Below are 15,125 nucleotides of genomic sequence, written 5' to 3' on the forward strand. Positions count from 1 at the left end.
TTATTGCATGCATCTTGCCTCGTTAGCGCAGCAGGTAGCGCGTCAGTCTCGTAATCTGAAGGTCGTGAGTTCGATTCTCACATGGGGCACTGGTACCTTGTTTCCGTAACTGATTTTGCCACTATCTTGGCTAGAGAGTCACAGCTCTTTTCCATTCAGTAACAAAACATCACCAATTGATGGAAGGGGAGCTCCAATGACAGACAGGGATAAAGGCTTGTTGAGTCCCTTAACACCCAGGAATTAAAAGTGAGAGATATGAATGGTTTGAGATATGACATCAAATAAGCTTTTGTGCAAATAAATATCCAAAAAATCTGGTGGTCTGCATTTTTGGCAGCAAAGAGCAGTTCCAACCTAAACTGATTCTGTCTGCAAGGCACGTGTCGGCTTTGGAATGTGGACACTAGTCCCAAAAAAAAGTCTCTCCCATAGCAGGAATTGAACCAGTCAACCAGGAATACTAACTAAGTCTTTCTCCACATGGTGTAAGCAGTACAGTAAACAGCAAGACAGGTGTAAAAAAAAAAAAAAAAAAAAAAGAGTGTTTTGCTTTGAATACAAAACATAAACATTACAAGAGCTAAAACACGCTACATGGTCAAGGTTTTTGGCACGTCAGTTGAATAATTTGAAGATCATGAGTTTTTTGCTCACAAGTGCCATCCTCCTTTTCTCAAGAGATTTTGTCACTAACTCTGAACTTTCCAATTCAGTTCTAAACTGTTTCCGATTAGAAAGAACATGGGAGCCCTAATGACTGACAGGACACATGGCTTGTTGAGTCCCTTGACACTTTTGTGCAAAACTGTGTAGTTGAAAAAGGCTTAAGCTATGAAACAAAAGGAAATCTTTTGCAAAAGTCATAATGCATCGCCAATGTTAAGTATTTTTGTTGCAAAGTGAAAATCTACCAGAAACATTTTTGATTGAAAAACACGCGTCAGTCTTTGAATGGTGGCAGTAGCTAAGATAAAGGTGCATTCCCATACCGGGAGTCGAACCCGGGCCACCTGGGTGAGAACCAGGAATCCTAACCGCTAAACCATATGGGAAAAGATGCGCTAACGTCTCAGTGACATTATGAAAAAAATAAGTTTTCTGCTATGCACAATAAACTTCTGCAGATCTGCAGGTGCAACTTGCTTTGTTAGCGCAGTAGGTAGTGCGTCAGTCTCGTAATCTGAAGGTTGTGAGTTTGAGCCTCACACGGGGCACTGTTCCCTCCTTTTCTCGAGAGATTTTGTCACCAACTTAGAACTTTTCCATTCAATTCTACAACGTTTTCCATTAGAAAGGAAATGGGAATCCAAATAACTTACAGGACCCATGAGTTGTTGAGTCTCTTGACACTTTGGTGTAAAAAGGGGTGGTTGAGAATGAGTTGAGCTACGAATCCAAATTGAATCTTGCGTGAAGGGTCAGAATGAAGTGCCAAAACGCGGGCGTTCAGCATTTTTGCCTGAAAAAAACAAATCCTACCTGAAATACGTTTGTTTTAAAAACACACGTCAGTCTTTGAATGTTGGCAACGGTGTAGAAAAGGATGCGTTTCCATACCGGGAGTCGAACCCAGGCCACCTGGGTGAAAACCAGGAATCCTAAGCGCTAGACCATACGGGAGAAGATGTACTGCCAGCTCACTTACAATATGAAAAAAAAGAGGTGTACTGCTTTGCACAAGCAACTTCCGCAGATTATTGCATGCATCTTGCCTCGTTAGCGCAGCAGGTAGCGCGTCAGTCTCGTAATCTGAAGGTCGTGAGTTCGATTCTCACATGGGGCACTGGTACCTTGTTTCCGTAACTGATTTTGCCACTATCTTGGCTAGAGAGTCACAGCTCTTTTCCATTCAGTAACAAAACATCACCAATTGATGGAAGGGGAGCTCCAATGACAGACAGGGATAAAGGCTTGTTGAGTCCCTTAACACCCAGGAATTAAAAGTGAGAGATATGAATGGTTTGAGATATGACATCAAATAAGCTTTTGTGCAAATAAATATCCAAAAAATCTGGTGGTCTGCATTTTTGGCAGCAAAGAGCAGTTCCAACCTAAACTGATTCTGTCTGCAAGGCACGTGTCGGCTTTGGAATGTGGACACTAGTCCCAAAAAAAAGTCTCTCCCATAGCAGGAATTGAACCAGTCAACCAGGAATACTAACTAAGTCTTTCTCCACATGGTGTAAGCAGTACAGTAAACAGCAAGACAGGTGTAAAAAAAAAAAAAAAAAAAAAAGAGTGTTTTGCTTTGAATACAAAACATAAACATTACAAGAGCTAAAACACGCTACATGGTCAAGGTTTTTGGCACGTCAGTTGAATAATTTGAAGATCATGAGTTTTTTGCTCACAAGTGCCATCCTCCTTTTCTCAAGAGATTTTGTCACTAACTCTGAACTTTCCAATTCAGTTCTAAACTGTTTCCGATTAGAAAGAACATGGGAGCCCTAATGACTGACAGGACACATGGCTTGTTGAGTCCCTTGACACTTTTGTGCAAAACTGTGTAGTTGAAAAAGGCTTAAGCTATGAAACAAAAGGAAATCTTTTGCAAAAGTCATAATGCATCGCCAATGTTAAGTATTTTTGTTGCAAAGTGAAAATCTACCAGAAACATTTTTGATTGAAAAACACGCGTCAGTCTTTGAATGGTGGCAGTAGCTAAGATAAAGGTGCATTCCCATACCGGGAGTCGAACCCGGGCCACCTGGGTGAGAACCAGGAATCCTAACCGCTAAACCATATGGGAAAAGATGCGCTAACGTCTCAGTGACATTATGAAAAAAATAAGTTTTCTGCTATGCACAATAAACTTCTGCAGATCTGCAGGTGCAACTTGCTTTGTTAGCGCAGTAGGTAGTGCGTCAGTCTCGTAATCTGAAGGTTGTGAGTTTGAGCCTCACACGGGGCACTGTTCCCTCCTTTTCTCGAGAGATTTTGTCACCAACTTAGAACTTTTCCATTCAATTCTACAACGTTTTCCATTAGAAAGGAAATGGGAATCCAAATAACTTACAGGACCCATGAGTTGTTGAGTCTCTTGACACTTTGGTGTAAAAAGGGGTGGTTGAGAATGAGTTGAGCTACGAATCCAAATTGAATCTTGCGTGAAGGGTCAGAATGAAGTGCCAAAACGCGGGCGTTCAGCATTTTTGCCTGAAAAAAACAAATCCTACCTGAAATACGTTTGTTTTAAAAACACACGTCAGTCTTTGAATGTTGGCAACGGTGTAGAAAAGGATGCGTTTCCATACCGGGAGTCGAACCCAGGCCACCTGGGTGAAAACCAGGAATCCTAAGCGCTAGACCATACGGGAGAAGATGTACTGCCAGCTCACTTACAATATGAAAAAAAAGAGGTGTACTGCTTTGCACAAGCAACTTCCGCAGATTATTGCATGCATCTTGCCTCGTTAGCGCAGCAGGTAGCGCGTCAGTCTCGTAATCTGAAGGTCGTGAGTTCGATTCTCACATGGGGCACTGGTACCTTGTTTCCGTAACTGATTTTGCCACTATCTTGGCTAGAGAGTCACAGCTCTTTTCCATTCAGTAACAAAACATCACCAATTGATGGAAGGGGAGCTCCAATGACAGACAGGGATAAAGGCTTGTTGAGTCCCTTAACACCCAGGAATTAAAAGTGAGAGATATGAATGGTTTGAGATATGACATCAAATAAGCTTTTGTGCAAATAAATATCCAAAAAATCTGGTGGTCTGCATTTTTGGCAGCAAAGAGCAGTTCCAACCTAAACTGATTCTGTCTGCAAGGCACGTGTCGGCTTTGGAATGTGGACACTAGTCCCAAAAAAAAGTCTCTCCCATAGCAGGAATTGAACCAGTCAACCAGGAATACTAACTAAGTCTTTCTCCACATGGTGTAAGCAGTACAGTAAACAGCAAGACAGGTGTAAAAAAAAAAAAAAAAAAAAAAGAGTGTTTTGCTTTGAATACAAAACATAAACATTACAAGAGCTAAAACACGCTACATGGTCAAGGTTTTTGGCACGTCAGTTGAATAATTTGAAGATCATGAGTTTTTTGCTCACAAGTGCCATCCTCCTTTTCTCAAGAGATTTTGTCACTAACTCTGAACTTTCCAATTCAGTTCTAAACTGTTTCCGATTAGAAAGAACATGGGAGCCCTAATGACTGACAGGACACATGGCTTGTTGAGTCCCTTGACACTTTTGTGCAAAACTGTGTAGTTGAAAAAGGCTTAAGCTATGAAACAAAAGGAAATCTTTTGCAAAAGTCATAATGCATCGCCAATGTTAAGTATTTTTGTTGCAAAGTGAAAATCTACCAGAAACATTTTTGATTGAAAAACACGCGTCAGTCTTTGAATGGTGGCAGTAGCTAAGATAAAGGTGCATTCCCATACCGGGAGTCGAACCCGGGCCACCTGGGTGAGAACCAGGAATCCTAACCGCTAAACCATATGGGAAAAGATGCGCTAACGTCTCAGTGACATTATGAAAAAAATAAGTTTTCTGCTATGCACAATAAACTTCTGCAGATCTGCAGGTGCAACTTGCTTTGTTAGCGCAGTAGGTAGTGCGTCAGTCTCGTAATCTGAAGGTTGTGAGTTTGAGCCTCACACGGGGCACTGTTCCCTCCTTTTCTCGAGAGATTTTGTCACCAACTTAGAACTTTTCCATTCAATTCTACAACGTTTTCCATTAGAAAGGAAATGGGAATCCAAATAACTTACAGGACCCATGAGTTGTTGAGTCTCTTGACACTTTGGTGTAAAAAGGGGTGGTTGAGAATGAGTTGAGCTACGAATCCAAATTGAATCTTGCGTGAAGGGTCAGAATGAAGTGCCAAAACGCGGGCGTTCAGCATTTTTGCCTGAAAAAAACAAATCCTACCTGAAATACGTTTGTTTTAAAAACACACGTCAGTCTTTGAATGTTGGCAACGGTGTAGAAAAGGATGCGTTTCCATACCGGGAGTCGAACCCAGGCCACCTGGGTGAAAACCAGGAATCCTAAGCGCTAGACCATACGGGAGAAGATGTACTGCCAGCTCACTTACAATATGAAAAAAAAGAGGTGTACTGCTTTGCACAAGCAACTTCCGCAGATTATTGCATGCATCTTGCCTCGTTAGCGCAGCAGGTAGCGCGTCAGTCTCGTAATCTGAAGGTCGTGAGTTCGATTCTCACATGGGGCACTGGTACCTTGTTTCCGTAACTGATTTTGCCACTATCTTGGCTAGAGAGTCACAGCTCTTTTCCATTCAGTAACAAAACATCACCAATTGATGGAAGGGGAGCTCCAATGACAGACAGGGATAAAGGCTTGTTGAGTCCCTTAACACCCAGGAATTAAAAGTGAGAGATATGAATGGTTTGAGATATGACATCAAATAAGCTTTTGTGCAAATAAATATCCAAAAAATCTGGTGGTCTGCATTTTTGGCAGCAAAGAGCAGTTCCAACCTAAACTGATTCTGTCTGCAAGGCACGTGTCGGCTTTGGAATGTGGACACTAGTCCCAAAAAAAAGTCTCTCCCATAGCAGGAATTGAACCAGTCAACCAGGAATACTAACTAAGTCTTTCTCCACATGGTGTAAGCAGTACAGTAAACAGCAAGACAGGTGTAAAAAAAAAAAAAAAAAAAAAAGAGTGTTTTGCTTTGAATACAAAACATAAACATTACAAGAGCTAAAACACGCTACATGGTCAAGGTTTTTGGCACGTCAGTTGAATAATTTGAAGATCATGAGTTTTTTGCTCACAAGTGCCATCCTCCTTTTCTCAAGAGATTTTGTCACTAACTCTGAACTTTCCAATTCAGTTCTAAACTGTTTCCGATTAGAAAGAACATGGGAGCCCTAATGACTGACAGGACACATGGCTTGTTGAGTCCCTTGACACTTTTGTGCAAAACTGTGTAGTTGAAAAAGGCTTAAGCTATGAAACAAAAGGAAATCTTTTGCAAAAGTCATAATGCATCGCCAATGTTAAGTATTTTTGTTGCAAAGTGAAAATCTACCAGAAACATTTTTGATTGAAAAACACGCGTCAGTCTTTGAATGGTGGCAGTAGCTAAGATAAAGGTGCATTCCCATACCGGGAGTCGAACCCGGGCCACCTGGGTGAGAACCAGGAATCCTAACCGCTAAACCATATGGGAAAAGATGCGCTAACGTCTCAGTGACATTATGAAAAAAATAAGTTTTCTGCTATGCACAATAAACTTCTGCAGATCTGCAGGTGCAACTTGCTTTGTTAGCGCAGTAGGTAGTGCGTCAGTCTCGTAATCTGAAGGTTGTGAGTTTGAGCCTCACACGGGGCACTGTTCCCTCCTTTTCTCGAGAGATTTTGTCACCAACTTAGAACTTTTCCATTCAATTCTACAACGTTTTCCATTAGAAAGGAAATGGGAATCCAAATAACTTACAGGACCCATGAGTTGTTGAGTCTCTTGACACTTTGGTGTAAAAAGGGGTGGTTGAGAATGAGTTGAGCTACGAATCCAAATTGAATCTTGCGTGAAGGGTCAGAATGAAGTGCCAAAACGCGGGCGTTCAGCATTTTTGCCTGAAAAAAACAAATCCTACCTGAAATACGTTTGTTTTAAAAACACACGTCAGTCTTTGAATGTTGGCAACGGTGTAGAAAAGGATGCGTTTCCATACCGGGAGTCGAACCCAGGCCACCTGGGTGAAAACCAGGAATCCTAAGCGCTAGACCATACGGGAGAAGATGTACTGCCAGCTCACTTACAATATGAAAAAAAAGAGGTGTACTGCTTTGCACAAGCAACTTCCGCAGATTATTGCATGCATCTTGCCTCGTTAGCGCAGCAGGTAGCGCGTCAGTCTCGTAATCTGAAGGTCGTGAGTTCGATTCTCACATGGGGCACTGGTACCTTGTTTCCGTAACTGATTTTGCCACTATCTTGGCTAGAGAGTCACAGCTCTTTTCCATTCAGTAACAAAACATCACCAATTGATGGAAGGGGAGCTCCAATGACAGACAGGGATAAAGGCTTGTTGAGTCCCTTAACACCCAGGAATTAAAAGTGAGAGATATGAATGGTTTGAGATATGACATCAAATAAGCTTTTGTGCAAATAAATATCCAAAAAATCTGGTGGTCTGCATTTTTGGCAGCAAAGAGCAGTTCCAACCTAAACTGATTCTGTCTGCAAGGCACGTGTCGGCTTTGGAATGTGGACACTAGTCCCAAAAAAAAGTCTCTCCCATAGCAGGAATTGAACCAGTCAACCAGGAATACTAACTAAGTCTTTCTCCACATGGTGTAAGCAGTACAGTAAACAGCAAGACAGGTGTAAAAAAAAAAAAAAAAAAAAAAGAGTGTTTTGCTTTGAATACAAAACATAAACATTACAAGAGCTAAAACACGCTACATGGTCAAGGTTTTTGGCACGTCAGTTGAATAATTTGAAGATCATGAGTTTTTTGCTCACAAGTGCCATCCTCCTTTTCTCAAGAGATTTTGTCACTAACTCTGAACTTTCCAATTCAGTTCTAAACTGTTTCCGATTAGAAAGAACATGGGAGCCCTAATGACTGACAGGACACATGGCTTGTTGAGTCCCTTGACACTTTTGTGCAAAACTGTGTAGTTGAAAAAGGCTTAAGCTATGAAACAAAAGGAAATCTTTTGCAAAAGTCATAATGCATCGCCAATGTTAAGTATTTTTGTTGCAAAGTGAAAATCTACCAGAAACATTTTTGATTGAAAAACACGCGTCAGTCTTTGAATGGTGGCAGTAGCTAAGATAAAGGTGCATTCCCATACCGGGAGTCGAACCCGGGCCACCTGGGTGAGAACCAGGAATCCTAACCGCTAAACCATATGGGAAAAGATGCGCTAACGTCTCAGTGACATTATGAAAAAAATAAGTTTTCTGCTATGCACAATAAACTTCTGCAGATCTGCAGGTGCAACTTGCTTTGTTAGCGCAGTAGGTAGTGCGTCAGTCTCGTAATCTGAAGGTTGTGAGTTTGAGCCTCACACGGGGCACTGTTCCCTCCTTTTCTCGAGAGATTTTGTCACCAACTTAGAACTTTTCCATTCAATTCTACAACGTTTTCCATTAGAAAGGAAATGGGAATCCAAATAACTTACAGGACCCATGAGTTGTTGAGTCTCTTGACACTTTGGTGTAAAAAGGGGTGGTTGAGAATGAGTTGAGCTACGAATCCAAATTGAATCTTGCGTGAAGGGTCAGAATGAAGTGCCAAAACGCGGGCGTTCAGCATTTTTGCCTGAAAAAAACAAATCCTACCTGAAATACGTTTGTTTTAAAAACACACGTCAGTCTTTGAATGTTGGCAACGGTGTAGAAAAGGATGCGTTTCCATACCGGGAGTCGAACCCAGGCCACCTGGGTGAAAACCAGGAATCCTAAGCGCTAGACCATACGGGAGAAGATGTACTGCCAGCTCACTTACAATATGAAAAAAAAGAGGTGTACTGCTTTGCACAAGCAACTTCCGCAGATTATTGCATGCATCTTGCCTCGTTAGCGCAGCAGGTAGCGCGTCAGTCTCGTAATCTGAAGGTCGTGAGTTCGATTCTCACATGGGGCACTGGTACCTTGTTTCCGTAACTGATTTTGCCACTATCTTGGCTAGAGAGTCACAGCTCTTTTCCATTCAGTAACAAAACATCACCAATTGATGGAAGGGGAGCTCCAATGACAGACAGGGATAAAGGCTTGTTGAGTCCCTTAACACCCAGGAATTAAAAGTGAGAGATATGAATGGTTTGAGATATGACATCAAATAAGCTTTTGTGCAAATAAATATCCAAAAAATCTGGTGGTCTGCATTTTTGGCAGCAAAGAGCAGTTCCAACCTAAACTGATTCTGTCTGCAAGGCACGTGTCGGCTTTGGAATGTGGACACTAGTCCCAAAAAAAAGTCTCTCCCATAGCAGGAATTGAACCAGTCAACCAGGAATACTAACTAAGTCTTTCTCCACATGGTGTAAGCAGTACAGTAAACAGCAAGACAGGTGTAAAAAAAAAAAAAAAAAAAAAAGAGTGTTTTGCTTTGAATACAAAACATAAACATTACAAGAGCTAAAACACGCTACATGGTCAAGGTTTTTGGCACGTCAGTTGAATAATTTGAAGATCATGAGTTTTTTGCTCACAAGTGCCATCCTCCTTTTCTCAAGAGATTTTGTCACTAACTCTGAACTTTCCAATTCAGTTCTAAACTGTTTCCGATTAGAAAGAACATGGGAGCCCTAATGACTGACAGGACACATGGCTTGTTGAGTCCCTTGACACTTTTGTGCAAAACTGTGTAGTTGAAAAAGGCTTAAGCTATGAAACAAAAGGAAATCTTTTGCAAAAGTCATAATGCATCGCCAATGTTAAGTATTTTTGTTGCAAAGTGAAAATCTACCAGAAACATTTTTGATTGAAAAACACGCGTCAGTCTTTGAATGGTGGCAGTAGCTAAGATAAAGGTGCATTCCCATACCGGGAGTCGAACCCGGGCCACCTGGGTGAGAACCAGGAATCCTAACCGCTAAACCATATGGGAAAAGATGCGCTAACGTCTCAGTGACATTATGAAAAAAATAAGTTTTCTGCTATGCACAATAAACTTCTGCAGATCTGCAGGTGCAACTTGCTTTGTTAGCGCAGTAGGTAGTGCGTCAGTCTCGTAATCTGAAGGTTGTGAGTTTGAGCCTCACACGGGGCACTGTTCCCTCCTTTTCTCGAGAGATTTTGTCACCAACTTAGAACTTTTCCATTCAATTCTACAACGTTTTCCATTAGAAAGGAAATGGGAATCCAAATAACTTACAGGACCCATGAGTTGTTGAGTCTCTTGACACTTTGGTGTAAAAAGGGGTGGTTGAGAATGAGTTGAGCTACGAATCCAAATTGAATCTTGCGTGAAGGGTCAGAATGAAGTGCCAAAACGCGGGCGTTCAGCATTTTTGCCTGAAAAAAACAAATCCTACCTGAAATACGTTTGTTTTAAAAACACACGTCAGTCTTTGAATGTTGGCAACGGTGTAGAAAAGGATGCGTTTCCATACCGGGAGTCGAACCCAGGCCACCTGGGTGAAAACCAGGAATCCTAAGCGCTAGACCATACGGGAGAAGATGTACTGCCAGCTCACTTACAATATGAAAAAAAAGAGGTGTACTGCTTTGCACAAGCAACTTCCGCAGATTATTGCATGCATCTTGCCTCGTTAGCGCAGCAGGTAGCGCGTCAGTCTCGTAATCTGAAGGTCGTGAGTTCGATTCTCACATGGGGCACTGGTACCTTGTTTCCGTAACTGATTTTGCCACTATCTTGGCTAGAGAGTCACAGCTCTTTTCCATTCAGTAACAAAACATCACCAATTGATGGAAGGGGAGCTCCAATGACAGACAGGGATAAAGGCTTGTTGAGTCCCTTAACACCCAGGAATTAAAAGTGAGAGATATGAATGGTTTGAGATATGACATCAAATAAGCTTTTGTGCAAATAAATATCCAAAAAATCTGGTGGTCTGCATTTTTGGCAGCAAAGAGCAGTTCCAACCTAAACTGATTCTGTCTGCAAGGCACGTGTCGGCTTTGGAATGTGGACACTAGTCCCAAAAAAAAGTCTCTCCCATAGCAGGAATTGAACCAGTCAACCAGGAATACTAACTAAGTCTTTCTCCACATGGTGTAAGCAGTACAGTAAACAGCAAGACAGGTGTAAAAAAAAAAAAAAAAAAAAAAGAGTGTTTTGCTTTGAATACAAAACATAAACATTACAAGAGCTAAAACACGCTACATGGTCAAGGTTTTTGGCACGTCAGTTGAATAATTTGAAGATCATGAGTTTTTTGCTCACAAGTGCCATCCTCCTTTTCTCAAGAGATTTTGTCACTAACTCTGAACTTTCCAATTCAGTTCTAAACTGTTTCCGATTAGAAAGAACATGGGAGCCCTAATGACTGACAGGACACATGGCTTGTTGAGTCCCTTGACACTTTTGTGCAAAACTGTGTAGTTGAAAAAGGCTTAAGCTATGAAACAAAAGGAAATCTTTTGCAAAAGTCATAATGCATCGCCAATGTTAAGTATTTTTGTTGCAAAGTGAAAATCTACCAGAAACATTTTTGATTGAAAAACACGCGTCAGTCTTTGAATGGTGGCAGTAGCTAAGATAAAGGTGCATTCCCATACCGGGAGTCGAACCCGGGCCACCTGGGTGAGAACCAGGAATCCTAACCGCTAAACCATATGGGAAAAGATGCGCTAACGTCTCAGTGACATTATGAAAAAAATAAGTTTTCTGCTATGCACAATAAACTTCTGCAGATCTGCAGGTGCAACTTGCTTTGTTAGCGCAGTAGGTAGTGCGTCAGTCTCGTAATCTGAAGGTTGTGAGTTTGAGCCTCACACGGGGCACTGTTCCCTCCTTTTCTCGAGAGATTTTGTCACCAACTTAGAACTTTTCCATTCAATTCTACAACGTTTTCCATTAGAAAGGAAATGGGAATCCAAATAACTTACAGGACCCATGAGTTGTTGAGTCTCTTGACACTTTGGTGTAAAAAGGGGTGGTTGAGAATGAGTTGAGCTACGAATCCAAATTGAATCTTGCGTGAAGGGTCAGAATGAAGTGCCAAAACGCGGGCGTTCAGCATTTTTGCCTGAAAAAAACAAATCCTACCTGAAATACGTTTGTTTTAAAAACACACGTCAGTCTTTGAATGTTGGCAACGGTGTAGAAAAGGATGCGTTTCCATACCGGGAGTCGAACCCAGGCCACCTGGGTGAAAACCAGGAATCCTAAGCGCTAGACCATACGGGAGAAGATGTACTGCCAGCTCACTTACAATATGAAAAAAAAGAGGTGTACTGCTTTGCACAAGCAACTTCCGCAGATTATTGCATGCATCTTGCCTCGTTAGCGCAGCAGGTAGCGCGTCAGTCTCGTAATCTGAAGGTCGTGAGTTCGATTCTCACATGGGGCACTGGTACCTTGTTTCCGTAACTGATTTTGCCACTATCTTGGCTAGAGAGTCACAGCTCTTTTCCATTCAGTAACAAAACATCACCAATTGATGGAAGGGGAGCTCCAATGACAGACAGGGATAAAGGCTTGTTGAGTCCCTTAACACCCAGGAATTAAAAGTGAGAGATATGAATGGTTTGAGATATGACATCAAATAAGCTTTTGTGCAAATAAATATCCAAAAAATCTGGTGGTCTGCATTTTTGGCAGCAAAGAGCAGTTCCAACCTAAACTGATTCTGTCTGCAAGGCACGTGTCGGCTTTGGAATGTGGACACTAGTCCCAAAAAAAAGTCTCTCCCATAGCAGGAATTGAACCAGTCAACCAGGAATACTAACTAAGTCTTTCTCCACATGGTGTAAGCAGTACAGTAAACAGCAAGACAGGTGTAAAAAAAAAAAAAAAAAAAAAAGAGTGTTTTGCTTTGAATACAAAACATAAACATTACAAGAGCTAAAACACGCTACATGGTCAAGGTTTTTGGCACGTCAGTTGAATAATTTGAAGATCATGAGTTTTTTGCTCACAAGTGCCATCCTCCTTTTCTCAAGAGATTTTGTCACTAACTCTGAACTTTCCAATTCAGTTCTAAACTGTTTCCGATTAGAAAGAACATGGGAGCCCTAATGACTGACAGGACACATGGCTTGTTGAGTCCCTTGACACTTTTGTGCAAAACTGTGTAGTTGAAAAAGGCTTAAGCTATGAAACAAAAGGAAATCTTTTGCAAAAGTCATAATGCATCGCCAATGTTAAGTATTTTTGTTGCAAAGTGAAAATCTACCAGAAACATTTTTGATTGAAAAACACGCGTCAGTCTTTGAATGGTGGCAGTAGCTAAGATAAAGGTGCATTCCCATACCGGGAGTCGAACCCGGGCCACCTGGGTGAGAACCAGGAATCCTAACCGCTAAACCATATGGGAAAAGATGCGCTAACGTCTCAGTGACATTATGAAAAAAATAAGTTTTCTGCTATGCACAATAAACTTCTGCAGATCTGCAGGTGCAACTTGCTTTGTTAGCGCAGTAGGTAGTGCGTCAGTCTCGTAATCTGAAGGTTGTGAGTTTGAGCCTCACACGGGGCACTGTTCCCTCCTTTTCTCGAGAGATTTTGTCACCAACTTAGAACTTTTCCATTCAATTCTACAACGTTTTCCATTAGAAAGGAAATGGGAATCCAAATAACTTACAGGACCCATGAGTTGTTGAGTCTCTTGACACTTTGGTGTAAAAAGGGGTGGTTGAGAATGAGTTGAGCTACGAATCCAAATTGAATCTTGCGTGAAGGGTCAGAATGAAGTGCCAAAACGCGGGCGTTCAGCATTTTTGCCTGAAAAAAACAAATCCTACCTGAAATACGTTTGTTTTAAAAACACACGTCAGTCTTTGAATGTTGGCAACGGTGTAGAAAAGGATGCGTTTCCATACCGGGAGTCGAACCCAGGCCACCTGGGTGAAAACCAGGAATCCTAAGCGCTAGACCATACGGGAGAAGATGTACTGCCAGCTCACTTACAATATGAAAAAAAAGAGGTGTACTGCTTTGCACAAGCAACTTCCGCAGATTATTGCATGCATCTTGCCTCGTTAGCGCAGCAGGTAGCGCGTCAGTCTCGTAATCTGAAGGTCGTGAGTTCGATTCTCACATGGGGCACTGGTACCTTGTTTCCGTAACTGATTTTGCCACTATCTTGGCTAGAGAGTCACAGCTCTTTTCCATTCAGTAACAAAACATCACCAATTGATGGAAGGGGAGCTCCAATGACAGACAGGGATAAAGGCTTGTTGAGTCCCTTAACACCCAGGAATTAAAAGTGAGAGATATGAATGGTTTGAGATATGACATCAAATAAGCTTTTGTGCAAATAAATATCCAAAAAATCTGGTGGTCTGCATTTTTGGCAGCAAAGAGCAGTTCCAACCTAAACTGATTCTGTCTGCAAGGCACGTGTCGGCTTTGGAATGTGGACACTAGTCCCAAAAAAAAGTCTCTCCCATAGCAGGAATTGAACCAGTCAACCAGGAATACTAACTAAGTCTTTCTCCACATGGTGTAAGCAGTACAGTAAACAGCAAGACAGGTGTAAAAAAAAAAAAAAAAAAAAAAGAGTGTTTTGCTTTGAATACAAAACATAAACATTACAAGAGCTAAAACACGCTACATGGTCAAGGTTTTTGGCACGTCAGTTGAATAATTTGAAGATCATGAGTTTTTTGCTCACAAGTGCCATCCTCCTTTTCTCAAGAGATTTTGTCACTAACTCTGAACTTTCCAATTCAGTTCTAAACTGTTTCCGATTAGAAAGAACATGGGAGCCCTAATGACTGACAGGACACATGGCTTGTTGAGTCCCTTGACACTTTTGTGCAAAACTGTGTAGTTGAAAAAGGCTTAAGCTATGAAACAAAAGGAAATCTTTTGCAAAAGTCATAATGCATCGCCAATGTTAAGTATTTTTGTTGCAAAGTGAAAATCTACCAGAAACATTTTTGATTGAAAAACACGCGTCAGTCTTTGAATGGTGGCAGTAGCTAAGATAAAGGTGCATTCCCATACCGGGAGTCGAACCCGGGCCACCTGGGTGAGAACCAGGAATCCTAACCGCTAAACCATATGGGAAAAGATGCGCTAACGTCTCAGTGACATTATGAAAAAAATAAGTTTTCTGCTATGCACAATAAACTTCTGCAGATCTGCAGGTGCAACTTGCTTTGTTAGCGCAGTAGGTAGTGCGTCAGTCTCGTAATCTGAAGGTTGTGAGTTTGAGCCTCACACGGGGCACTGTTCCCTCCTTTTCTCGAGAGATTTTGTCACCAACTTAGAACTTTTCCATTCAATTCTACAACGTTTTCCATTAGAAAGGAAATGGGAATCCAAATAACTTACAGGACCCATGAGTTGTTGAGTCTCTTGACACTTTGGTGTAAAAAGGGGTGGTTGAGAATGAGTTGAGCTACGAATCCAAATTGAATCTTGCGTGAAGGGTCAGAATGAAGTGCCAAAACGCGGGCGTTCAGCATTTTTGCCTGAAAAAAACAAATCCTACCTGAAATACGTTTGTTTTAAAAACACACGTCAGTCTTTGAATGTTGGCAACGGTGTAGAAAAGGATG

General features: G+C 41.6%; 7 non-coding genes across 7 annotated transcripts; all 7 read left to right on the plus strand.

Annotated features, from left to right (window-relative positions):
- Positions 1–16: 16 nt before the first annotated feature.
- TRNAT-CGU (transfer RNA threonine (anticodon CGU)) lies at positions 17–89 on the plus strand. The gene has a single exon. It is a non-coding gene; the product is annotated as a tRNA-Thr (tRNA).
- A 1,624-nt stretch (positions 90–1,713) lies between these two features.
- On the plus strand, positions 1,714–1,786 carry TRNAT-CGU (transfer RNA threonine (anticodon CGU)). The gene has a single exon. It is a non-coding gene; the product is annotated as a tRNA-Thr (tRNA).
- Positions 1,787–3,410: 1,624 nt separating this feature from the next.
- TRNAT-CGU (transfer RNA threonine (anticodon CGU)) lies at positions 3,411–3,483 on the plus strand. Its single transcript has one exon. It is a non-coding gene; the product is annotated as a tRNA-Thr (tRNA).
- Positions 3,484–5,107: 1,624 nt separating this feature from the next.
- TRNAT-CGU (transfer RNA threonine (anticodon CGU)) lies at positions 5,108–5,180 on the plus strand. Its single transcript has one exon. It is a non-coding gene; the product is annotated as a tRNA-Thr (tRNA).
- A 1,624-nt stretch (positions 5,181–6,804) lies between these two features.
- On the plus strand, positions 6,805–6,877 carry TRNAT-CGU (transfer RNA threonine (anticodon CGU)). Its single transcript has one exon. It is a non-coding gene; the product is annotated as a tRNA-Thr (tRNA).
- Positions 6,878–8,501: 1,624 nt separating this feature from the next.
- TRNAT-CGU (transfer RNA threonine (anticodon CGU)) lies at positions 8,502–8,574 on the plus strand. Its single transcript has one exon. It is a non-coding gene; the product is annotated as a tRNA-Thr (tRNA).
- A 1,624-nt stretch (positions 8,575–10,198) lies between these two features.
- On the plus strand, positions 10,199–10,271 carry TRNAT-CGU (transfer RNA threonine (anticodon CGU)). The gene has a single exon. It is a non-coding gene; the product is annotated as a tRNA-Thr (tRNA).
- Positions 10,272–15,125: the final 4,854 nt, after the last annotated feature.

Source organism: Phyllobates terribilis, unplaced genomic scaffold, assembly GCF_046119375.1.
Source record: "Phyllobates terribilis strain yellow unplaced genomic scaffold, ASM4611937v1 Scaffold_1042__1_contigs__length_457206, whole genome shotgun sequence".
NCBI classification, from domain to species: domain Eukaryota; kingdom Metazoa; phylum Chordata; class Amphibia; order Anura; family Dendrobatidae; genus Phyllobates; species Phyllobates terribilis.